The 20,998-nt window shown below is 55.3% G+C and overlaps 1 pseudogene; it reads right to left on the bottom strand.

Annotated features, from left to right (window-relative positions):
• Positions 1–20,477: 20,477 nt before the first annotated feature.
• LOC140386094 (U1 spliceosomal RNA) lies at positions 20,478–20,630 on the bottom strand (annotated as a pseudogene).
• Positions 20,631–20,998: the final 368 nt, after the last annotated feature.

Here is a 20,998-nt window from a genome sequence, read left to right as displayed (position 1 = left end):
GTTAGATTACAGGCTACAGAGCTTTTGATGGGCTCACTTTTCGGAGAGTGGAAATGGGAGGCGAGGCAGGAGATCATTGAACTAGTTGAATCTGGAGGTAACAAAAGCTGGAAATGAATGAGCCATTTGTTTTCAGCGATTCCTGGGATGCATTGTAAGTATAACTTTACAGTGCGGTGTAATTGCAACAAAGAATCAGCAACCTGCAAATAATTTACTTATAATTATTGACTTCATCGGGTTGATTTGAGCACGGGCCAATATACATGTGCCGCGCACTTAAAATTGAACATCTGACCCAATTGTTTGACCAGTCACATAAGATAGCAGCACACAGCTGACTTCAATGCATCACAACAAGATACACATCGATCTACCCGGCCAACTCACGCAGAAACAAACTTCAACAGCTGATCTGGGCGGGGTTTAAAGGTCAGTGTTGTCACATCCAATAAATGCACATGACATGAAGCACACTAGCTATCATCTGATATCATCAAGAAGTCAACTCAAAATTATATTCCCAACAGTGTGAGCGCCTCATCTTGTCAAACTTAGTTATTCTGTACTTGAAGCTTCGTTAACTCAAGGGCCGCTGAATTTATTTCTAGCAGTATCATTTTGATTCCAATGCAAGTTCTGATATCGCACACACTGCCCATGATTTTAATTTATTAATTTAAACTGGTGGAGAGCCCACCATTTATTAGTCAATGCATGAGCCTCTTTGGCAATAGCACAAGCTTGAGAAATTATCCCCAAACCCGCCAACGATTCAACGTGGAGCTAATGATGGTTTTCCAACAGAACCACGGAGTCCATTGTGTGTCAGCATCCTATTACCTATTTAATTTTATAACTGTGGCTTTCTGCTGGATTCCATTGAAATCGTTTGCAACTGTGGCGCTATGGGAGCGAAAATAACATATCCATTTCAACTGGCATTTTTGAAGATATCTGCCAGTTTAGGCTTTGAAGGCTTTACCGCATCTAAAGACACATGAGGTAGATAAAGCACATCCTAATGTTTGTTAGCCATAGCTCATGGCTGAACAAGAGACTCTCCCACTCTTACATATTGGAAGAATTCACACATTGATAATCAACCTGATTGGCCACATTATGAACACACCTTGCATGGCCGCGGTCACCAACTCCTGAAGGTGCAGCTCAAACCCACAGCTTCTTGTTCAGAGGCAAGGAGGTTACCCTCCTTGAAGGGTTTTCACATTACTCTTCAAGTCCAAGATAAATAAGGGCCATATCTGATTGAAAGTTGCAGATACCATAAAATCTGCAACCGAGGAAGGTGAGATGCTTATAATCTTTGTACAATGTGGCAATATATAGATAAAATAGGAATTACAGAGCCATACGAAAGAAAGATAAGACGCGCAATCCTCCCAAAAGGGAACAAAGACCCGTAGCCAGCGCGTTTAGCCGCGTGTTTCCCGGCGCTTGCAGTGTCGAGAAAGACATGGCTATTCAACCATGTATAAGGGGCCTGACCGGGGAATGTGCAGCCGAGGCCCCACATAGGGACGTTTTGTACAGTGGGGAGCTCCGCTCGCCGGAACTCCCCAGTGCAGTGAGAGCGCGGGTCACCATTTTTAAATGGCGTCCCAATCTCCAAGGCCCCCCGAAATGCACGCCGACCACCACCCCCGGCCCAAACGCTCTTTGGGAGAGGACCCCCCAAGACCCACGCCAGGCACCCTCATGCACACAAAAAATGCCAGCTTGGTACCTTGACAGTACCAACCTGGTACCCTGGCAGTGTCCCAGGTGGCACTGCTGGAGCCACCTGGGCACCCTGGGAGTGCCAGGGCACCACCCTGCCCATTGGGCATTGCAGCTGGAGGCCTCCAAACCACTGGAAGACACCCACAAGTGCTGAACAGCATCACACAAGATCTCCAAGGCAAAGGTGATGAATATCAAAGCCTCAGGTAACTTGGGAATCTGCACATTATAGTGAGGCTTACTGCCTCACTCGATTATGCAGATTTGCCAAAAAGCGTTGAATCCCGGGAGGCGTGGCGAGCCGGGTAGATCGCGGGAGTGGGGTCTCCCGGATTTCATCGGCCACGCTGCGCTGCGGCGAGCTGCTTTTCCGGTGCAGCGTGGCCATTGGATCACACCCAAAGTGCACCTCTCATGACCTGAGGATGGCCCGCAATGCTTCATGGTCAACATTTCAATAAAGTGCAGTTGGTGTTGCAATGGGGGAAACTGCAGTGGCCAATTTGAAGACAGCCTCCTCCAAACAGCAATGTGCCATTGACCAGGTGCAGAAAGACATCTGTCTGTTCCATGGGGCAACACCCCAATCTCCCATCATAACATTCACACAACTCCCGGCTCTCCGGTTTTCGCTGATCTCCCATGAAAGTTGTAGCAGGAGTTTGCAGATGCCCCCGACCCAAGGCAAGCCAAGCCCACAACTCTCACAGTATTTAAAAAAGGAAAGGGCAGCTGTCCTCCTTACAACGTGCAAGTTTAAAACAAAATAAATTGGAGAAGTCATTGAATGGTTATCATCACTGTCATATGAATGGACAAGGAGCTCAAAGTTCTGCAGACTGTTCTTCTAATCCTGTGGGAAAGCTGCCATCAGGAACGTTTCAGAAGTTGGAAAGATGAAAACTGCAAAGACTCCAGCCAGTGTAATGAGCAGATTTGCTACTGAATCATCTCTTGTTGGCATGTGTGCCCATCCAAATGGCATCTTGTGATACTATATTGTTGGCATCTAAGCCAAACTACAAGCACAATGTAACAACCGCCTTGCTGATGGGTCAGATGAGCCCATTTGACCAAATGCCCCCAGGTCACTTCCTCTAAGTTAAATAAAGCATTGCAGAAATGGCATTATGGGAAATTATGGCAGCATAGCGTTAAATCAAACCAAGGCCCATTATCCCTTCAGAAAATGTTCCACCTTGACATTAGTTAGTATTCCCCTTGTAAAAGGATCGAAAACGAGGGGATTACAGATTTAAGATGATTTGCAAAGGAAGCAAATGTGACTTGAGAATTTCCTTTTCACACAGCGAGTGTTTCAGGTCTGGAATACATTGACTGGATGTGTGTTGAAGGCAGGTTTCAATCGAGGCATTCAAGAAGGCATTGGATGATTACTTGAATAGAAACAACGTGCAGGAGTATGGGGAAAAGGCCGGGGGATGGCACGAGCCATGAAGCCCAGCTGGAGAGCCAGTGCAGACACAATGGGCCGAATGGCCTCCGTCTTCACTGTAACAAGTCTGTGATTCTGTGATCTCTTGCCCATTTAATGATAGGGTCTGTTGAACAAAACCCCCAATATCCAGGCCGGGATTCTTTGAAGTCCCGGCCAAGTGTTGACGCCGGCGTCAAAACCGGCGCGAGTGACGCTGGCGTCAACGGGCCTCTAAGCCCAGTCATTCTCCTCCCCCCCCACTTGGGGGCTAGCACGGCGCCGGAGTGCACTGCGCTGCTCCGGCACCGAGAGCCAGCCCTACACGGCCGGCGCGGGTCCGCGCATGCGCGCCACAGCCGTCACCGCGGCGGAGCCCGACAGGAGCCCGGCATGGAAGAACATAGGCCCCCCCCCCCACCCCCCCGCCGGGAATGAGCGTGCCCGCTGATCGGTTGCCCCCGACGGCGGGCCTGGCCACCATGGAGGTCCCCCCTGGAGTCGGCTCCCCCTGGCCCCCCCAACCAGGACGGCCCCCTGCAGCCAGAACGCCGAGGTCCCACCGGGTAGGACCATACGCGAACGACGCCGGCGGGACTCGGCGGGCACTCGGCCCATCGAGCGCGGAGAATCGCTTTCAATGGCCCCCGCTCGACGCCACGGCGACCGGAGAATCAGTGGCCCGGCATCGGAGCGGCGTGGCGGGATTCGAGCGCCCCCCCCCCCCCCCCCCGCTGATTTTCCGACCCGCCGCCGGCTCGGAGAATCCCGCCCCACAACCTGTCCCACGCCCTGTTCACCGTCACCACTATAGTCACCAGTCTACAGTCACTCCTGGTCTGGCAACACCTCGATTTTAAAATTTTCACCCATGTTTTAAACCCTTCATAACCATACCCTTCCTGATCTCTGTAGCCTCCTCCTGCCCTGCAGCCCTCTGAGATCTCTACACGCCTCTAATTCTGCCCTCTTGTGCATTTTCAATTTCTATCGTTCCATCACTGGCAAGATTGATTTCAGCTGCGTCAGGCCCAAGCTCAGAGATTTCCTCCCGAATCATCTCCGACTCTCCCTCCTTTGGGGTGTTCCTTCAAAGCTCTACCTCTTGGACAATTGGCCATTCGCTTCCATGGTGCAGGTAGCTCATTTGCTTTCCGGCCAGCCATTGGGGAAAGCTTCTTGGTGGCGGGAATGGACCAGGGAGACTTCCCACCATGGCATCCCACTATATTCCTGGACTCTCACCACTCCAGAGCCTGCCAGCCCAGAGATGGGAACACACAGCCTAGGATGTGACAGACAGTGCAGTTTTTACAGTGAACGCAATGCATTTTACAAACCATTAATGCGCTCACCAAGATAAGGGATTGTAGTCTTGGAAAATGGGCACTTCCCACTTTGAGTTCTCAATGCCGGCATTCAGCTCTTCTGGGTTGAGCTAAAGGGGAACTAGATGCTCTTTGACAAACCTTCCAACCTCATCATGTCTCAATATGTTTTTATGTAGCTCATTGCCTAATTCTGTTTGACAATGCTCCTTGAAACCCATTTGGGTGTTTTGTTACATCAAGGGTGCTATAGAAATGCAACTTATTGTGAAAGAGCATGAACGGGATTGCATGAAAGAAATAGCTCTTATTAATTAACTTTGGGCAGTCTATGAGTTAAATGGTGTTACAATAAAACCTCTCTGGAAGACAGAAAACCAATAATTGAAGCATTTACTTCAACCACATCAGGCAATTATGGAAAATGAACAATACTAATTAGATGAACAATAATATTGCTTAATATTATTGATAATAATATTATAGAAAAAATCCATACCTCTCTGAATAAAAATAAGGATTATTAATTCTTATTCATCAATATACTAACAGACATCCTGTCGTATTGCTATGATGAGCTGTTAGGAGGAAAGATGTTATTTGCTGGCGTGTGAGAGTGAGATAAAGAGCATGTCGCCGATTGGAGAATATAGAAATAAGCTGACACGGTATCTTCCCAGACACACTGACGTTAATTTCTCTTTGTTGATTCTTGGCAAATAAAGAAGGATAAAAATTATACCCTCGGCAGGGATGGGAGATTTTAAAGATATTGGTGCCATGGGGACAGCGTTGGGCCAGAACTTGGAGCCATCATACTTCCGTCCCTTTCAAATAGCCATACCTTCTTTCTGCCTACCCACTTGTCAAGAGAGTGTGTTTGGAGACATTCCCTGCCAACCTAGGAATCCCACCAGAAGTGCCATTGAAAGCCTGACAGAACCTACCTTTACTGATGGCAGGCCACAGATCCTGCCCTAGGCCTTCTCACACTCCATGAGAATGGTAACTGGGTTTAGTAACTTGAGGAAGCCAGCGGTGTTGCGTTATTCACCCTGGGGTAACACGGACTGCAACACGATGCAGATAAACGATAAAGCATACACCAAACGTAGGCGTTGGTTCAATAAGATTTATTGAACTTCAGTAACGAAGCACACAGCTGCCTGTGGATTGACTCTCTACTACTCTAAGTAAACTAACTCTAACTATCTAGACCAGGCTAGATCTGATCCACGTGTAGAAGGTGTTGAATGATTTGTACACCCTGACTGTCGCTACAATTGTCACCAGTGGAAAGAGGCGGAGTGCTGATGCCTCGTGTGTTTTATAGTTGGAAGCTCCCCTCTGGTGTTCTGTCTGGTGATTGGTTGTGTTCTGTTCTGTATGTTGATTGGCTCACCTGGGTGTCTGTCACTGCCTGCTTTTACCTCATGATGTGCATATTATGACAAGCGGTTGTGGAACAAGGATTTATTGAACTATGTCAGTAATGTCAGTAACTTTCCCAATCCAGTCCCTGTTGGGACCACCAAAAGCTCTGGGCCCTGCATGGGCCGGCTTTGTTGTGTAAGTCTTTAACTAGCTCCAGTTGGGCAACTTCCACCCCCGACCTGGGAAGCGTGTACTTCAGAGTACCACAGGGAGATCAACAATGGTCCTCGTGGGAGGGGGGGTTATGATACTGAGGCTATTTCGATTTCACCAAAATGCATCATCTCTTAGTGCTAAGTACCACAGTGAATTCCTTATTTAAATAAATTTAGAGTACACAATTATGGTTTTCCAATTAATAGGCAATTTATCGTGGCCAATCCACCTACTCTGGCTTGTGAGGGTGAAACCCACGCAGACACGGGGAGGATGAGCAAACTCCACACGGACAGTGATCCAGGGCTGGGCTCGAACCTGGATCCTCAGTAGCGTGAGGCAGCAGGGCTAACCACTGTGCCACCGTGCCACCCAGTGCCATAGTGAATTTGACCTGGCATGATTTAACCCATCTCATCAGCAACCCCTTGCTAATTCCTTCCAGCTTCTAAAGGATGAAGTATATCCTTCTATTCGGTATCATTTTCAAATTTCGTCAGAACTCCCTCCAGGCCTAAACCCATTTCCTGGTGGGCCAACAGCACAAACTGCTTCTAATTCACACTAATTAGCCATGTCACTCAAAGAGACTTAAGGATGCTCAGTGTGGGAAATGGAAAATTGCTGCGGTGATCCACTGAGACGTGATCTTTAGGTTTGAGGTTGAAGCACATTGTGGGGCAGGGTAGTGGAAGCTTGATTCTGCACCCAGTTGTCCTACAGGCCAATCGAGACATGCTTACTGCTGTCATTGAGAGCCTGAATTGATAGTTGTTCCATTCTCTCCGCAGTAAAATTCCTCACCTTGATGAACACAATGGTTTATAAAATGCATTACGTTCTCGGGAGAAATTGCACTGTGTCACTTTCACAGCCAAGGCTCAATTGTCCCTTTCTCCATGGTGCGGTTTGGTTGGTGTGGTCGGGTCCGGGAAAATTGCAGCAAGCTGCAACGAGACAACTCCCTGACTCATTCCCGCCACCAGGAAGCTTTCCCAATGGTGGACAGAAAAGCAGCTCAGATATCCCACACATGGAGACATGTAGCCAATTTATGCAATTAAGGCCTCAGTTAGGCACGTTTTTAACGGCTTGTGGGCCTTCTGCCGACAGCAGAGTGGCGCTCAGCCACGTGCAGAAGCTGCCAGTTTAATGGCACTCGAGGGGGCTTCAGAGCCGGAGACCCCAAAGAAAGGGCCGCCACAGACAGGAAAGTCCAGGCGTTTGTCCTCAAAGAGCCCTTCGAAGCAGAATGCCATCCAACCTTTGGTGCCGACCACCTTTACCCCCTCCAATTGATATAGTAAATTGCACCCCTCCAAGGGTGCCTCCATTTGACGTGCCTTCCTGGACACCAACCAGCCTCAGCAGGGTCCTGAAGGCCGCCTTGGAGAACGCTTACCCAAAGATCAGAGGCAGAATGCCCTTGACTGCTGAAGTGTTCCCCGACTGGAAGGGAACATTCCTGCCTGGCGATTTGCGCGTGATGTCCATTCATCCGTTGTCACAGCGTCTGCATGGTCTCGCCAATGTACCACACCTCGGGACATCCTTTCCTGCAGCGTATGAGGTAGACTACGTTGGCCGAGTTATCTGCTCTCATTCTACTGCAGCTGAGAAGAAGGACTGTTTGACTGACAGTCGAGAAACAGCCAATCGCTTTCCGATTGGACGTGAGGAGTCGGGATACCATGAGATGGCCATGTCGGGTAACCAGTGGCAGGAGAATGGGGAGGGGCAATTGGAGGTAGGAGGTCATGTGATGAAGCCTATCGGAATGTGTCCAATCAGAGTTACCATCTCTATGTAGATAGCTATTGCTGAGTGACAATTTTCAATTGGAAGATTTCCAAAGTTGCTGATTGGTCAGTTCCCATTTGCGTTGAATGTGTTGTTTAGCACGCCCCTTACTTGGGTAAAAGCTGTCTCTAATACCTGAGGGGTCGTTGCCGTGTCAAAGACATCAGCACTCTTGCCTTTGAACCAGTGGGTTATGAGTCCCAAGGCAAAGTCAGGAGCATAAGATTGAGGTTGACAATTGAGTAAAGTACAAAGGAAGTGCTGCATTGTCAGAAGTGCTGTCTTTCAGTTGAGTCATTAAACAAAGGCCCGTTCTGCTCTCTCAGGTGGATGTAAAAGATCCCAGAGCACCTTCTGAAAAAGAGTAGCGGCCTGGCCAATACCTCAACCAGCATCTGAAAAAAGATGATCTCGCCATTTACTTCATTGCTGATGGTGGCACTTTGATATGTGCTCATTGGCTGCCTCATTTCCCGACCTTACAATCGGTGACTGTACCTCATTAGCTGGGACATCCTGAGATAGTTAAAGCTGTCATCTTACTTTTCTTTTTGCTGGAGTTGACTTTCTTCTTTGGTAATTACCAAAGTGCAACAGAGAAGGATTTCTGTCCAAGGAGCTGATGATGCTTCACCCTCCCATCACCCCCACTTTAGCTTCCCAGAGCAGCAGACAGGCAGAGCACCCTCAGAAATTGTTATGACCTAAGGATTATTTCCCACTTGTCAGTGTGGTAGCGTCGCCCCTTTAAGGGCGATCCTCCACGGGCCATGTGGCCGACCTGGAGGTGAAAGGACAGGGACCTGGGAGGTGTGGGTTCATCAGATTAAGCCTGAGAGTCGAAGGAACTAGTCCTGAGTTGGAAGTGTGTTGATCTGTAATATCAAGTTCTGCCTTAGTTAACAAAGAAATCATCGCTGTGATTTAACAGGTGTCTTGTCGTATTAGCTCGCTCTGCAACTGTCAGCTTCATGTAAGTTTCTTGTTGCAAGTGTGCCCTCCGTCAGTCAGTTTGTCCAGACATGGGGCGAGATTCTCCGACCCCCCAGCGGGTCGGAGAATGGCCGTTGGCCGCCGTGAATTCCGCCCCCGCCGCCCGCCGAAGTCTCCGAAGGGAGAAAGGTCGGCGGGGCGTCAATGGCGCTGCACACCTCGGAGAATGGCACTGGTGGGCGCAAGGCAATGGATTTTGGGGCTGCCGATATCCTCCCGTCCGGACGGGCCGAAGTCCCACCGACGTGATGACGGGTCACGTCGGCGTAAATCAAACCACCTTTCAATCGGCGTCAACCAGTGCTCAAGGTTGACGCCGACCAGCGTGGAGGTGGGTGATGGCCTGGGGGGTTGGCCGCTGGAGAGGCGATGGGAGGAGGATGGGGTCCGTGCCGGGGAGGGGGATGGAGTCCGTGCCGGGGAGGGGGATGGGGGGACGGGGTCCGTGCCGGGGAGGAGGGTGGGGTCCGTGCCGGGGAGGAGGATGGGGGGATGGGGTCCGTGCCGGGGAGGGAGATGGGGGGACGGGGTCCGTGCCGGGGAGGAGGATGGGGTCCGTGCCAGGGAGGGGGATGGGGTCCATGCCGGGGGGGAGGATGGGGTCCGTGCCGTGCTGGGGAGGGGGATGGGGCCCGTGCCGGGGAGGGGGATGGGGGGGGGGCCGTGCCGGGGAGGAGGATGGGGTCAGTGCCAGGGAGGAGGATGGGGGGGACGGGGTCCATGCCGGGGAGGGGGATGGGGTCCGTGCCGGGGAGAGGGATGGGGTCCGTGCCAGGGAGGGGGATGGGGTCTGTGCCGGGGAGGTGGATGGGGTCCGTGCCGGGGAGGGGGATGGGGTCCGTGCCGGGGAGGAGGATGGGGTCTGTGCCAGGGAGGTGGATGGGGTCCGTGCCGGGGAGGGGGATGGGGTCCGTGCCGGGAGGAGGATGGGGTCCGTGCCGGGGAGGAGGATGGGTCTGTGCCGGGGAGGGGGATGGGGTCCCTGCCGGGGAGGGGGATGGGGTCCGTGCCGGGGAGGGGGATGGGGCCTGTGCCCTGGAGGTGGATGGGGTCCGTGCCGGGGAGGGGGATGGGGGGACGGGGTCCGTGCCGGGGAGGGGGATGGGGTCCGTGCCGGGGAGGAGGATGGGGTCCGTGCCGGGGAGGAGGATGGGTCTGTGCCAGGGAGGAGGATGGGGTCAGTGCCAGGGAGGAGGATGGGGGGGACGGGGTCCGTGCCGGGGAGGGGGATGGGGTCCGTGCCGGGGAGGGGGATGGGGTCCGTGCCGGGGAGGGGGATGGTGTCTGTGCCGTGGAGGTGGATGGGGTCCGTGCCGGGGAGGGGGATGGGGGGACGGGGTCCGTGCCGGGGAGGGGGATGGGGTCCGTGCCGGGGAGGAGGATGGGGTCCGTGCCGGGGAGGAGGATGGGGTCTGTGCCAGGGCGGGGGATGGGGTCCGTGCCGGGGAGGGGGATGGGGTCCCTGCCGGGGAGGGGGATGGGGTCCGTGCCGGGGAGGGGGATGGGGTCTGTGCCCTGGAGGTGGATGGGGTCCGTGCCGGGGAGGGGGATGGGGGGACGGGGTCCGTGCCGGGGAGGGGGATGGGGTCCGTGCCGGGGAGGAGGATGGGGTCCGTGCCGGGGAGGAGGATGGGGTCTGTGCCGGGGAGGGGGATGGGGTCCCTGCCGGGGAGGGGGATGGGGTCCGTGCCGGGGAGGGGGATGGGGTCTGTGCCCTGGAGGTGGATGGGGTCCGTGCCGGGGAGGGGGATGGGGGGACGGGGTCCGTGCCGGGGAGGGGGATGGGGTCCGTGCCGGGGAGGAGGATGGGGTCCGTGCCGGGGAGGAGGATGGGGTCTGTGCCAGGGAGGGGGATGGGGTCCGTGCCGGGGAGGGGGATGGGGGGACGGGGTCGGTTCCGGGGAGGTGGATGGGGTCTGTGCCGGGGAGGGGGATGGGGTCTGTGCCGGGGAGGAGGATGGGGTCTGTGCCGGCGAGGACGATGGGGTCCGTGGCGGGGAGGAGGATGGGGGGACGGGGTCCGTGCCGGGGAGGGTGATGGGGCCCGTGCCGGGGAGGAGGATGGGGTCCGTGCCGGGGATGGGGATGGGGTCCGTGCCGGGGAGGGGGATGCAGGGGTGTGGTCCGTGCCGGGGAGGGGGATGGGGGGATGGGGTCCGTGCCAGGGAGGGACGTGTGGGGACTGGGTGGGGGGCAAGTGAGTTGGTCCACCTGGCCAGGTGCCAGCCTCCAACAGTCGGACCCATGCGGTCCATGCCACCTGGCTGGGGGGAGGAGGGTGTATGGGCAATGATGACATGCCGTCGTCATTGTCCCCCCCCCCCAGGCCGTTATGTTTTCCAATCAGCCAGCGATGTTGGCCGCCATGGCGGCAGCCGCTAATGTCCATGTTGCCCTGGATGAGGAAGAGGAGCGTGCCAGAGAGGCGGCGCAGGCGGCAGCCGCCCAGGCTGGAGGGACACCTGACCGACAGGACGAGGAGGGGGAGGAGGACGTCGCGGTCCCACGGCAATGGAGGCACCCGAGGGCGCCCCGTGTGTACCGGCCCCGGCAGTCAGACCAGGACTTCACGGACCGAAAATGCAGGAGGAGACTCCGGATGAGCCGGGAAACCGTGGCACACATCTGCCACCTGCTGGCACACCTGTCACCGCGTGGCACTCGCGGGGGACACCCTCTCCCCGTGTCCGTCAAGGTTACAGTGGCCCTGAACTTTTATGCAACAGGGTCATTCCAGGCACCGAGTGGGGACCTGTCCGGCATATCGCAGACATCGGTGCACCGGTGCATCCGGGCAGTGACAAACGCCCTATATGCCATGGCGCACCGCTACATCCGCTTCCCTGTGGACCGGGCCAGCCAAGATGCCCGGGCCGTGGGCTTCTCTGCCGTGGAAGGGTTCCCCATGGTCCAGGGCGCGATTGATGGGATGCACGTCGCCGTGCGGCCAACTGCAGATAACAGGGCCGTGTTCACCAATAGGAAGGGGACCTATTCGATGAACATACAGGTGGTCTGTGACCACCGCATGATGATCCTGCACGTCTGCGCCCGTTACCCGGGCAGTGTACACGACTCATACGTGTTGTCACGGTCATCCATCCCCGGCATGTACGAGGGACGCCATCCCCGGCTGAGGGGCTGGTTGCTGGGCGACAGGGGCTACCCATTGCGATCGTGGCTGATGACGCCTATACGGAGGCCACGCAATGAGGCGGAGAACCGCTACAATGATGCCCATGTAGCGACAAGGGGAGTGATAGAGAGGTGCTTTGGCGTGCTGAAGATGCGTTTCAGGTGCCTGGACCTCTCTGGGGGCGCCCTCCAGTATCGGTCAGATAGGGTCGGCCGCATCATTGTGGTATGCTGCGTCCTGCACAATATAGCCCAGCAGAGGGGCGATGTGCCGCAGGCAGAGGAGGGCGGAGTGGAGGAGCAGCAGGAAGAGGCGCAGTCCTCCCTAGATGAGGGGGATGGGGGCAATGGTCAGGGCAGACGGGCTAGACACGGGCGGGTGGCTGTCCACCGTTACCGGCTGGGCCAGCGGGCACGGGACAGGCTGATAGCCGCCCGCTTCACTGACTAGATGGGCGTGGGAATCGGGTAGTATGGCCACAGACCGCACACCATGGCAACAGCTGACCACCCACACCCCCACCCATCCACACACCCAGCACCCTCACCCCCCTCCCCAACCCCACCCACCCCACCCGCATGCACACCTCCCTCCCCATTGCCGATCCACCTGCGGCACAACGGGCCGGGCTCACACAGTTGCCGGTGGACGCGTGCCTATTGCAGGCCATGGAGGATGATGACAACCCGCCCTGCGATGAGCTCCTGGCTCCACATCGTTGGACTATGTCTGACCCATGGCCACAGTACCACCATCCACCCGGACCATCCCTGCATGCGGCTGTGACACTGCAGTGCATGGTCCCTTCCTCTGCCCGGGGGGATGTTGATGGCGGCCAAGGGGGAAGGGGGCAGACTCACCTGGGGCTGAGGTAAGACCACCCCTCACACACACACTTGCGCTCAACGTACATGACACCCCCGCGCGCTTTGGACAGAACACAAAGGCAGCTTCGGTAGGTGTAACATTGACTTTAATAACGAACGGAGTTCATGCACGTGCCCTAGCCCCTAAAATTCATCTGTGCCCTGCACCCGTGCCAACTTACTCAGTGTCTAATTGTTTGGCCTTACGGGCCCTTTGACTACGTCTACGTGGTTCCCCAGACGGTACAGCAGAACTGGAGGTGGACTCCTGTGATTCCTGCCCTCTGACACGGGATCCCTTTGGTGGCCGTTTCCTGGGGCGTCCTGGCCTAGATGGGCCAGGCTGCGGCCCGGGCGACTGGGATGGCGAGCTGTCAGCCTGTCCTGCCCGTTGCCCACCCGATGCACCTGGGACGGAAGGGGGGGAGTCCGAGGTGTCGCGGTGTTCCGGGACCTCCCCTACAGGAGGACCCGGGACAGACCACAGCACCTCCACCTCGCTCGGGGTGCCCGATGGCCCCCAGGCCTCTACATGGGTGGGGGATGCGAATGGACTGGCCATCCGACGCCCCCCCGACACCTGGCGCTGCCAGTCCTGGAGGCCCGTGCTGGTATCGACAGGGGTCTGCAGGTTTGCAGCCATGGAGCTCAGGGGATTGGCAAACCCTGTCTGTGACTGTGCGACGCCGGCTCGCACATGGGCAATGGCGCCAATGCCCTCAGCGATGGCCTGCTGAGACTGGGCCATGGCCTGCTGAGATTGGGCCATGGCCTGCAGAGACTGGGCTATGGCATTGAGCGCCTCTGCCATCTGCCGCTGGCGCTGGCTCATGGCCTCCTGTGAGAGGGCAGCCATGTCCTGGGCCACAGACGCCACCTGCACGGAAAGCCCTAGGCCTCGCAAACCGTTCCCCATGTCTGACACCGTCGCACCCATTGCACCCACCGCGGACGCCACCCGTGCGGTGTCGGACTGGGTGGCACGCATGACCGGCACCACTCCCAGCTCCTGGACGCGGGTGGACTCCTCCACCTGCGACTGCAGCCGTCACCCTCTTCGCTCGTCTCAGGTTCGGTGGTTGCATCGGATCTATGGGTGGGTGTGGTAACTCCAGGAACCCGGGATCCATCTGGGCGGCAGATGTTCGCTTGGGCTGGGCTGCCCTCCGACCGCCCGGCCCCTCTGCTGCTCCTACCTCCACCTGCTGTACCGGGATGGCTGTGTTGTGCGCACCAGTGAGTGTACCAGACGCCTCATCACTAAAGTGCCCAACTGAGGTGAGCATCTCTGCGATGGTGGAGGGTGTTGGTGACAGCAGTGGCGTTGTGTCGTGCGCATCGTCCCATTCTGAGTCCATGGCACTTTGGGGTGGGGGTTCGTCTCCACCCATCCAATCTGTGTCACTGTCCTGTATTTCAGTTTCCTGGGTAGTGGTGTCCTGGGTAGGGGTGTCCTGGGTAGTGGTGTCCTGGGTAGTGGTGTTCTGGGTAGTGGTTTCGTGGCTCGGCTGTGACAGGGGCCTGTGGCTGCCCCTCTCGTCGCTGGGTGGCACACGCCTGCGTCGTCGCACCCACACGAGACGGGGGCGTCGTCTCCCTGTTGCTCCAGGTCTCTCCATCTCCAGTGGTCTCCAGGGGCATCCTGCGGGCATCGCATGCCAGAGGGTCCGGGTCTCTCCATCCTCAGTGGTCTCCGAGGGGCATCCTGCGGGCGTCGCATGCCAGAGGGTCCGGGTCTCTCCGTCCCCCGTGGTCTCCGAGGGGCATCATGCGGGCAGTCTGCATCTGCGGGGATGGGTGCCTCGACGTTTGCTCCTGCGATACGCAATGAAACATGCATGGTTAGACACGCAGGCAGTGATCAGGTGATATGGGGGAGGGGGGATATGGGGACGGGCTGTCGGTGGCTCACTTGCTGGTAGGCCCCCGACCTCTGCATCAGCAACCTCCGGGTCCTCAGGTCCGCCAGCCAGTTCCAGGGCCCTTCCCTCATGTTCGGTCAGTGGCCTCTCATCAGCGGGGCCTCCTCCTGTCCTCACATGCTCCCTGGTGTTGTGTGCGCGTTTCTCCTGTGGGGTGGGGGGGGGGGGTGGCAGGGGTAAAAGGCAACAGTGTTAGACAGGTATATGAATGCACGCCATCGGTTGCGCATGTATTGCAGAGGTTAAGGTTAGGGCTGGATTCACTTGGGGAAATGGGGGAAGGCGGATATGGGGGAGGGAGGATATGGGGGATATGGGGAGGGGGATATGGGGGAGGGGGTATATGGGGGAGGGGGGATATGGGGGAGGGGGATATGGGGAGGGGGGATATGGGGGATATGGGGAGGGGGGATGTGGGGGATATGGGGGAGGGGGGATATGGGGGAGGGGGAATATGGGGGATATGGGGGAGGGGGCATATGGGGGAGGGGGATATGGGGGAGGGGGGATATGGGGGATATGGGGAGGGGGGATATGGGGGATATGGATATTGGGCAGGGGGGGAGGCTCACCCTGCCTGCTCTGATGAGGTCGTTCACCTTCTTGTGGCACTGGGTGCCTGTCCGTGGTGTCAGGGCCACAGCGATGACGGCCTCTGCCACTTCCCTCCACAGACGCCGGCTGTGGCGTGGGGCAACTCTGCGGCCGTGCCCGGGATACAGGGCCTCCCTCCTCTGCTCCACTGCGTCCAGGAGCGCCTCAATGTCAGGAGACTGGAACCTCGGGACTGAGCGGCGGGCAGCCATCCGGTCGGGTGTTCTGGTCGAGTGGGGGGAGCAGCGTGTCCTTAATGAGCCATCACGCCGTGCGGCGTGTATGACGCCGCACGGTGAGAACCACGTGAGCCAGCGCAGATAGCGTCACGTCGCTGCTAGCCCATTCCGGGCCGGAGACTTTGCGACGTTTTTGGCGGCGTGATGCAGGTGGGATTTGCACCGTTTTTTGCCGCCGGTCGGCGGACTTTGCGCCGATAACGGAGAATTTCGCCCAAGGTTTGGCACTGTGACGCCCATAGCTAATTAACGGAGTCATCCTCCAGTAGACCAAGTCAAAGCACTATTGCAATCATCACCTGTCCAATCTCCCACCTTCCACTCTGCAGAGACTTCAGCTCACCAGAAACCCCACTGCCTGTGGTAAAATGGCCAACGGCCTGAATTTTAGCCCCGATATACAATTGGACACTTTAAATTAAAGCCACAGTCAGAGCCACAGACTGGCCTGATGGGGAAGTCCAATGGCCAAGTTCGAATACACTGGACAGAGGCAGACATCCGGGCCACGTGCAGGCCTGCCCTCCAAACACGACATCGGAAGATAATCGGTCCCATTTAGGTGGATCGATTGTTGAAGCCAGATTTTCCCGCTGTTACTTTATATGGGATAAGGTTACGTGCAGACAATGCACCTGAAGATGGACCCCTGGTGGGGGGTGGGGTAGGGTGGGGGGGGTTCCTGGAGTCTTGCAATTGATAAATCCATTGGATATTGCAGCCCCTGCCCCGTGACTTCATTGACTGAGGGCCAGAGAAGCTTCTGGAAGGGAGCGAAGAGGGGAATAAGAACAGGACACACAGAGACCCTCCCCAGCGAAGACTTGGCGCAGAGGCAGCGCTAAGACTCAACAGCGGACAAGAGGACAGATGGAAGCAGCGTGTGAGGTCCACCTTCGCAGGCGAAGGCCCCGATTTGACCCACGGCTCGAACCAGTTCCTCGACACGGGTAGTATTAAGGATCTCAGGCATATTATAGTTGGGATAATTTGGGAGAATACCTGCTTTGCTGTGTTTGAAAATAAACTTGGGTTGAATTGTGAACTTGTGTCTGTGCTTTGTTCATCTCGCAAATAAAGGCAACTGGGTGAAAAGTTTGAATAATAAAGTAGTCAAAGTGTGTGATAATCTCCAGACAACATGCCTGTGTCCTATCCCACGCACCAAGGTCCATTCACCCACCACCTCCTGTGCTCGTTGGCCTACATTGCCTCCCAGTCTGGCAAGGTTTAGACCTTAAGATTCTCATCCTGGTTCTTAGGTCTCTCCATGGCCTCACCACCACCACCTCCATAACGTTCTCCAGCCCCACAACCCTCCAAGATCTCTTGTGCTCGGGTTTCTTGAGCATCCTCAATTTTCATCATTCCGCTATTGGTGCCCGGAGTTTCAATTGCTCGGGCCCGAAGCTCTGGGATTCTCTCCGTCATTCTCTCAACCTCTCTCTTTTCCTTTAAGATGCTCTTTAAGACCTGCATTTTTGACCAAGGATGGGATTCTCGGCCGCGCGCCATTCGCTGGCGGCGCGATTTTACCTTCCCGCCGTTTGTCAATGGGATTATGTAACCACCGGCACTGCCACAAAACCCTCTGGCGGGAGTGCGCAGCTGGCAGGAAAATTGAATCGCATCAACCAGAGAATTCCAGCCCAGATATTTGGCCACATATTCCTTTGTGGCTCGGTGTCACAGTCTGTTTGCTCGGGACTTTGGACGCTTCACTGCACTAAAAGGTTCTTTATGAATCTTAGGTGTTGGATTAAGACTCCACTGGACCCAGTGTAGATTATTCAGAGAGGCGTGTAAATATCAACCGCTCTGCAACCAATTTCTCTTCCTCGGTGGGTCTCCGTCAGCCCCTGGCAATGCTGAATATCAGTTGCATACTGATGATGATAGTAAGCAACTCAGTTGGCTAAATAACAACATCATTGAGTACCATTATGCACAGAGTTTAGGATAAAATTAATGAGTTATTAAAAGGAGAGGCTGGGAAGAGAGACTTGTTTCAAGTGTCATTCATTGTTGAGTGACAGTGCACATGCAAGATCTCACCTATACTTGACGAATGTGATATAAAATAGTTAGTTTAAATATTAGTTACAGTAATGTAGATGTAGGCCAGTTTAATTCTAGTGAGTTCACAAAAGACAAAGGACAAAGGATTTCAGCAAGCATGGCAAGGAAGGGGGGAGGGGTGTCTGGTAGAGGAGGAGAAAAGGATGCTGGGTAACAAGAGGCCTAGGGTTAAGGAATGAGAAGTGAGCCAATTGGGATGTATGGCCAGGTCAGGAGGGGTATAGGATGACCTATGGGAATCTGTATGTGAAAGTAAATAATACTATGCCTACAAATCCATCTCGAGTTTTATTGAGGCCAGACTGACGGGTAAAGAATTCAACATTTGTCACACTCATCAATTGGTTATATTGATTAGCCGCTAAATCAATCGCTGTAACTGGATTCTGCAATAGACAGATAGGTGTGTGCTCATCTGCAAACTGTTGACACATGTGGTGAACCACTGTACCCCGATATGACATCTGCCACCGTCATTAAGGCTCTCAGCACCATCTTCGCTCTGTTTGGTTTCCCCACCTAGATCCACAGTGACAGGGGATCCTCATTCATGAGCGATGAGCTGCGTCAGTTCCTGCTCAGCAGGGGTATAGCCTCTAGCAGGGCAACCAGCTACAACCCCCGGGGAAACAGGCAAGTAGAACGGGAGAATGGGGTGGTTTGGAGGGCCGTCCAGCTGGCCCTACGGTCCAGGAACCTCCCAGCCTCTCGCTGGCAGGAGATCCTCCCTGACGCTCTGCACTCCATCCGGTCACTATTGTGCACCGCCACTAATAGCACACCCCATGAACGTGTTTTTACCTTCCCCAGGAAGTCCACATCCGGGGTGTCGTTCCCGACTTGGCTCGCTGCTCCAGAACCGGCCCTTCTCCGTAGGCACGTCCGACTCCACAAGGTGGACCCCTTGGTGGACAGAGTTCACCTGCTCCACACCAACCCTCAATATGCCTACGTTGAGTTCCCCGACGGCTGCCAAGATACTGTCTCACTCAGGGACCTGGCACCGTCAGGTTCCACCCCAACACTCCCCCCCCCCCCCACCAATGCACCCCCCCCCCCCGCCTCCCACAGCGCCGCCAATATTGACCCCACCAGACCACCCCCCCCTCTCCTTTTCTGCACAAGAGGATGAAGAGGACTTCGGCACGCTCCCGGAGTTCCCCGATGACTGGCCAGCATCAGCACTGCACCACCGCCATCGGTGCCACCTCCACCACCGCCAGCACCGACTTCACCGCCACCGTTACGCCGCTCCCAACGAAGCACCAAAGCACTGGATGGCTGAACCTTTGACGGACTCCGGACCGTCAACATAGACTTTTCTTTCCCTGCCACTGTACATAACCGCACTAATTGTATATAGTTTCACGTCACCCCCGCCGGACTCATTTTTAACAGGGGGTGAATGTGGTGAACCACTGTAATAGGAACTGTAAGGTAGGACCTGCACTACAGGTTCACCGGTAGCTCCTGCCGGCTGGCTCCGCCCAGGGAGAACTGTATAAATATGCATGACCTCCAGTGCCCTGCCATTTCGCCAGCTGCAGCAGGAGGCCACGCATCTGACTGTAATAAAGCCACAGTTGGACCCAACTTTAGTCTTTGTGCAATTGACCGTGCATCAACACGTTCTCTCAGAATATTGGAGATTTGCTCATTCATTCTTTTCCCCCAACTGTCCCAGTTCTATGTGCCCCCCTTCCAGGAAAGGTCACTGGATTGCCTTCAGCCGAAGGCCTGGCTGATTTTATTTCCTGGGTCAGTGGGCTGGTGCAGGAGCACTGGCAGCTAAAGTTACCAAGGAGGAAGCAGGCAGTCTTTGCGACAGAGAGGGTGGTAGGGCTGAAAGGTAGACTCCAGGAAAGCTGGAGTTGCTGCGATTGCAAAGAAGCTGATTCAACCCGAGAGGCTGGCTTGGGAGTGAACGGAATCAATTCCTCGGGTTCGGCCTATGTGAAAATTATAACCTTCCAACGTTTAATTAGACGAAATTGCAGATCATCCAAGAAAAGATATCAGGTCAGCTGTCTGACAGCACAGAGGCAGGAGTGGAAAGTTTGAGGGAGCTGTTGTGAATGTTGTCGGCCTACATGTAGATGCTGACCCAGTGAGGAGGATATTACTGCAGACTTCGGGGCCCCATACATCATGGCCAGATGGGTTTCTGAACCTATACTTGCCAGAAGCAAGTCCAGCTCAGCAATTTTACCAGAGGCAGATTCCAAACTGATGACCCCTGGGCTCGCCATCCAATGAAGGACAGTGGGCGGGGCTTTAGATACTGCAGGGCCAATCAAAAGGCTGGTAGCTATGACCATCAGAGCCGCCATGAGATGTGGGCGCTGCTGAGGCAGGTATGGGATCAAGAGTGCAACTTGGCATTGAACGGTCCTCATAGAGACAAGTATCAAATTAAACATCAGAGCAGCCAAGCAGGCAGGCCTCTCTGGATGGCACACTGGTGCTGCAGGGATAGTCTTCCTTGACCATTGTCCCCTCTTTGAACCAACTGACTCCATGGCTCCCTGGAACTGTACAGCGAGAGGACCTCCATGAAGCTGGCAGCCTCCCCACATGCAGAGTCTAATCGATGCCTGTAGGGCATTCCTAAGATGTCCTATAATTATTTAAATAATTTCAAGTTACATTTTTTTAATGGAAGGGAGGAAAATAATGGGATGGGATAGTTGCTGGGGTTGGAGAAAATACTACATAATTGTAGGGGAAGGATTCTATTTTTAAATACATAAATCAGGGAGAAGTGGCAACACAGTCCCTCACTGCCACAAATCCCGCATTTGGGGGCATCGCAGGGGGCAGGCAGCACACTCGAAGTGCAATGGGCTAGCCTCGTCCTGGGCGAACCACCTTCTTGATCATGGTTTCACGCCTGCCAGGTAAGTATTATTCCAATTTAAATTGAGGCAGTAGGGAAAGTTGAGACAGACCAGGCACTTTTCAGGTCGCAAAATATCCGCTCTCGGGCCCATTCGTGAGAATGGAAAGGCGAGGGGCTTGATTCTCCGCAGCCCCACGCCCAAAATCGCGTTTTGCGCGGGCCGGAGAATCGATCCATGCGCGGAAATCCCGCACGTACGGATTACGCGGCGCGGATGGCCATTGACAGAAGCCCCCCCCCCCCAGCGATTCTCCGGGCAAAACAAGCCGAGGTCCCGATGGTGTGGTTCTAACCTCCCATTGGGAACCTCCGTCTGCGGCCACCCTGGTGGGGGGCAGAGGGATCGAGCACTGGGGTGGGGGGGGGCCGGGGCA

Source organism: Scyliorhinus torazame, chromosome 11 (genome assembly GCF_047496885.1).
Source record: "Scyliorhinus torazame isolate Kashiwa2021f chromosome 11, sScyTor2.1, whole genome shotgun sequence".
In the NCBI taxonomy this organism is placed as follows: Eukaryota; Metazoa; Chordata; class Chondrichthyes; order Carcharhiniformes; family Scyliorhinidae; genus Scyliorhinus; species Scyliorhinus torazame.
Note: the sequence above shows the minus strand (reverse complement) of the source record. Positions and strands in the feature narration are given on the sequence as shown.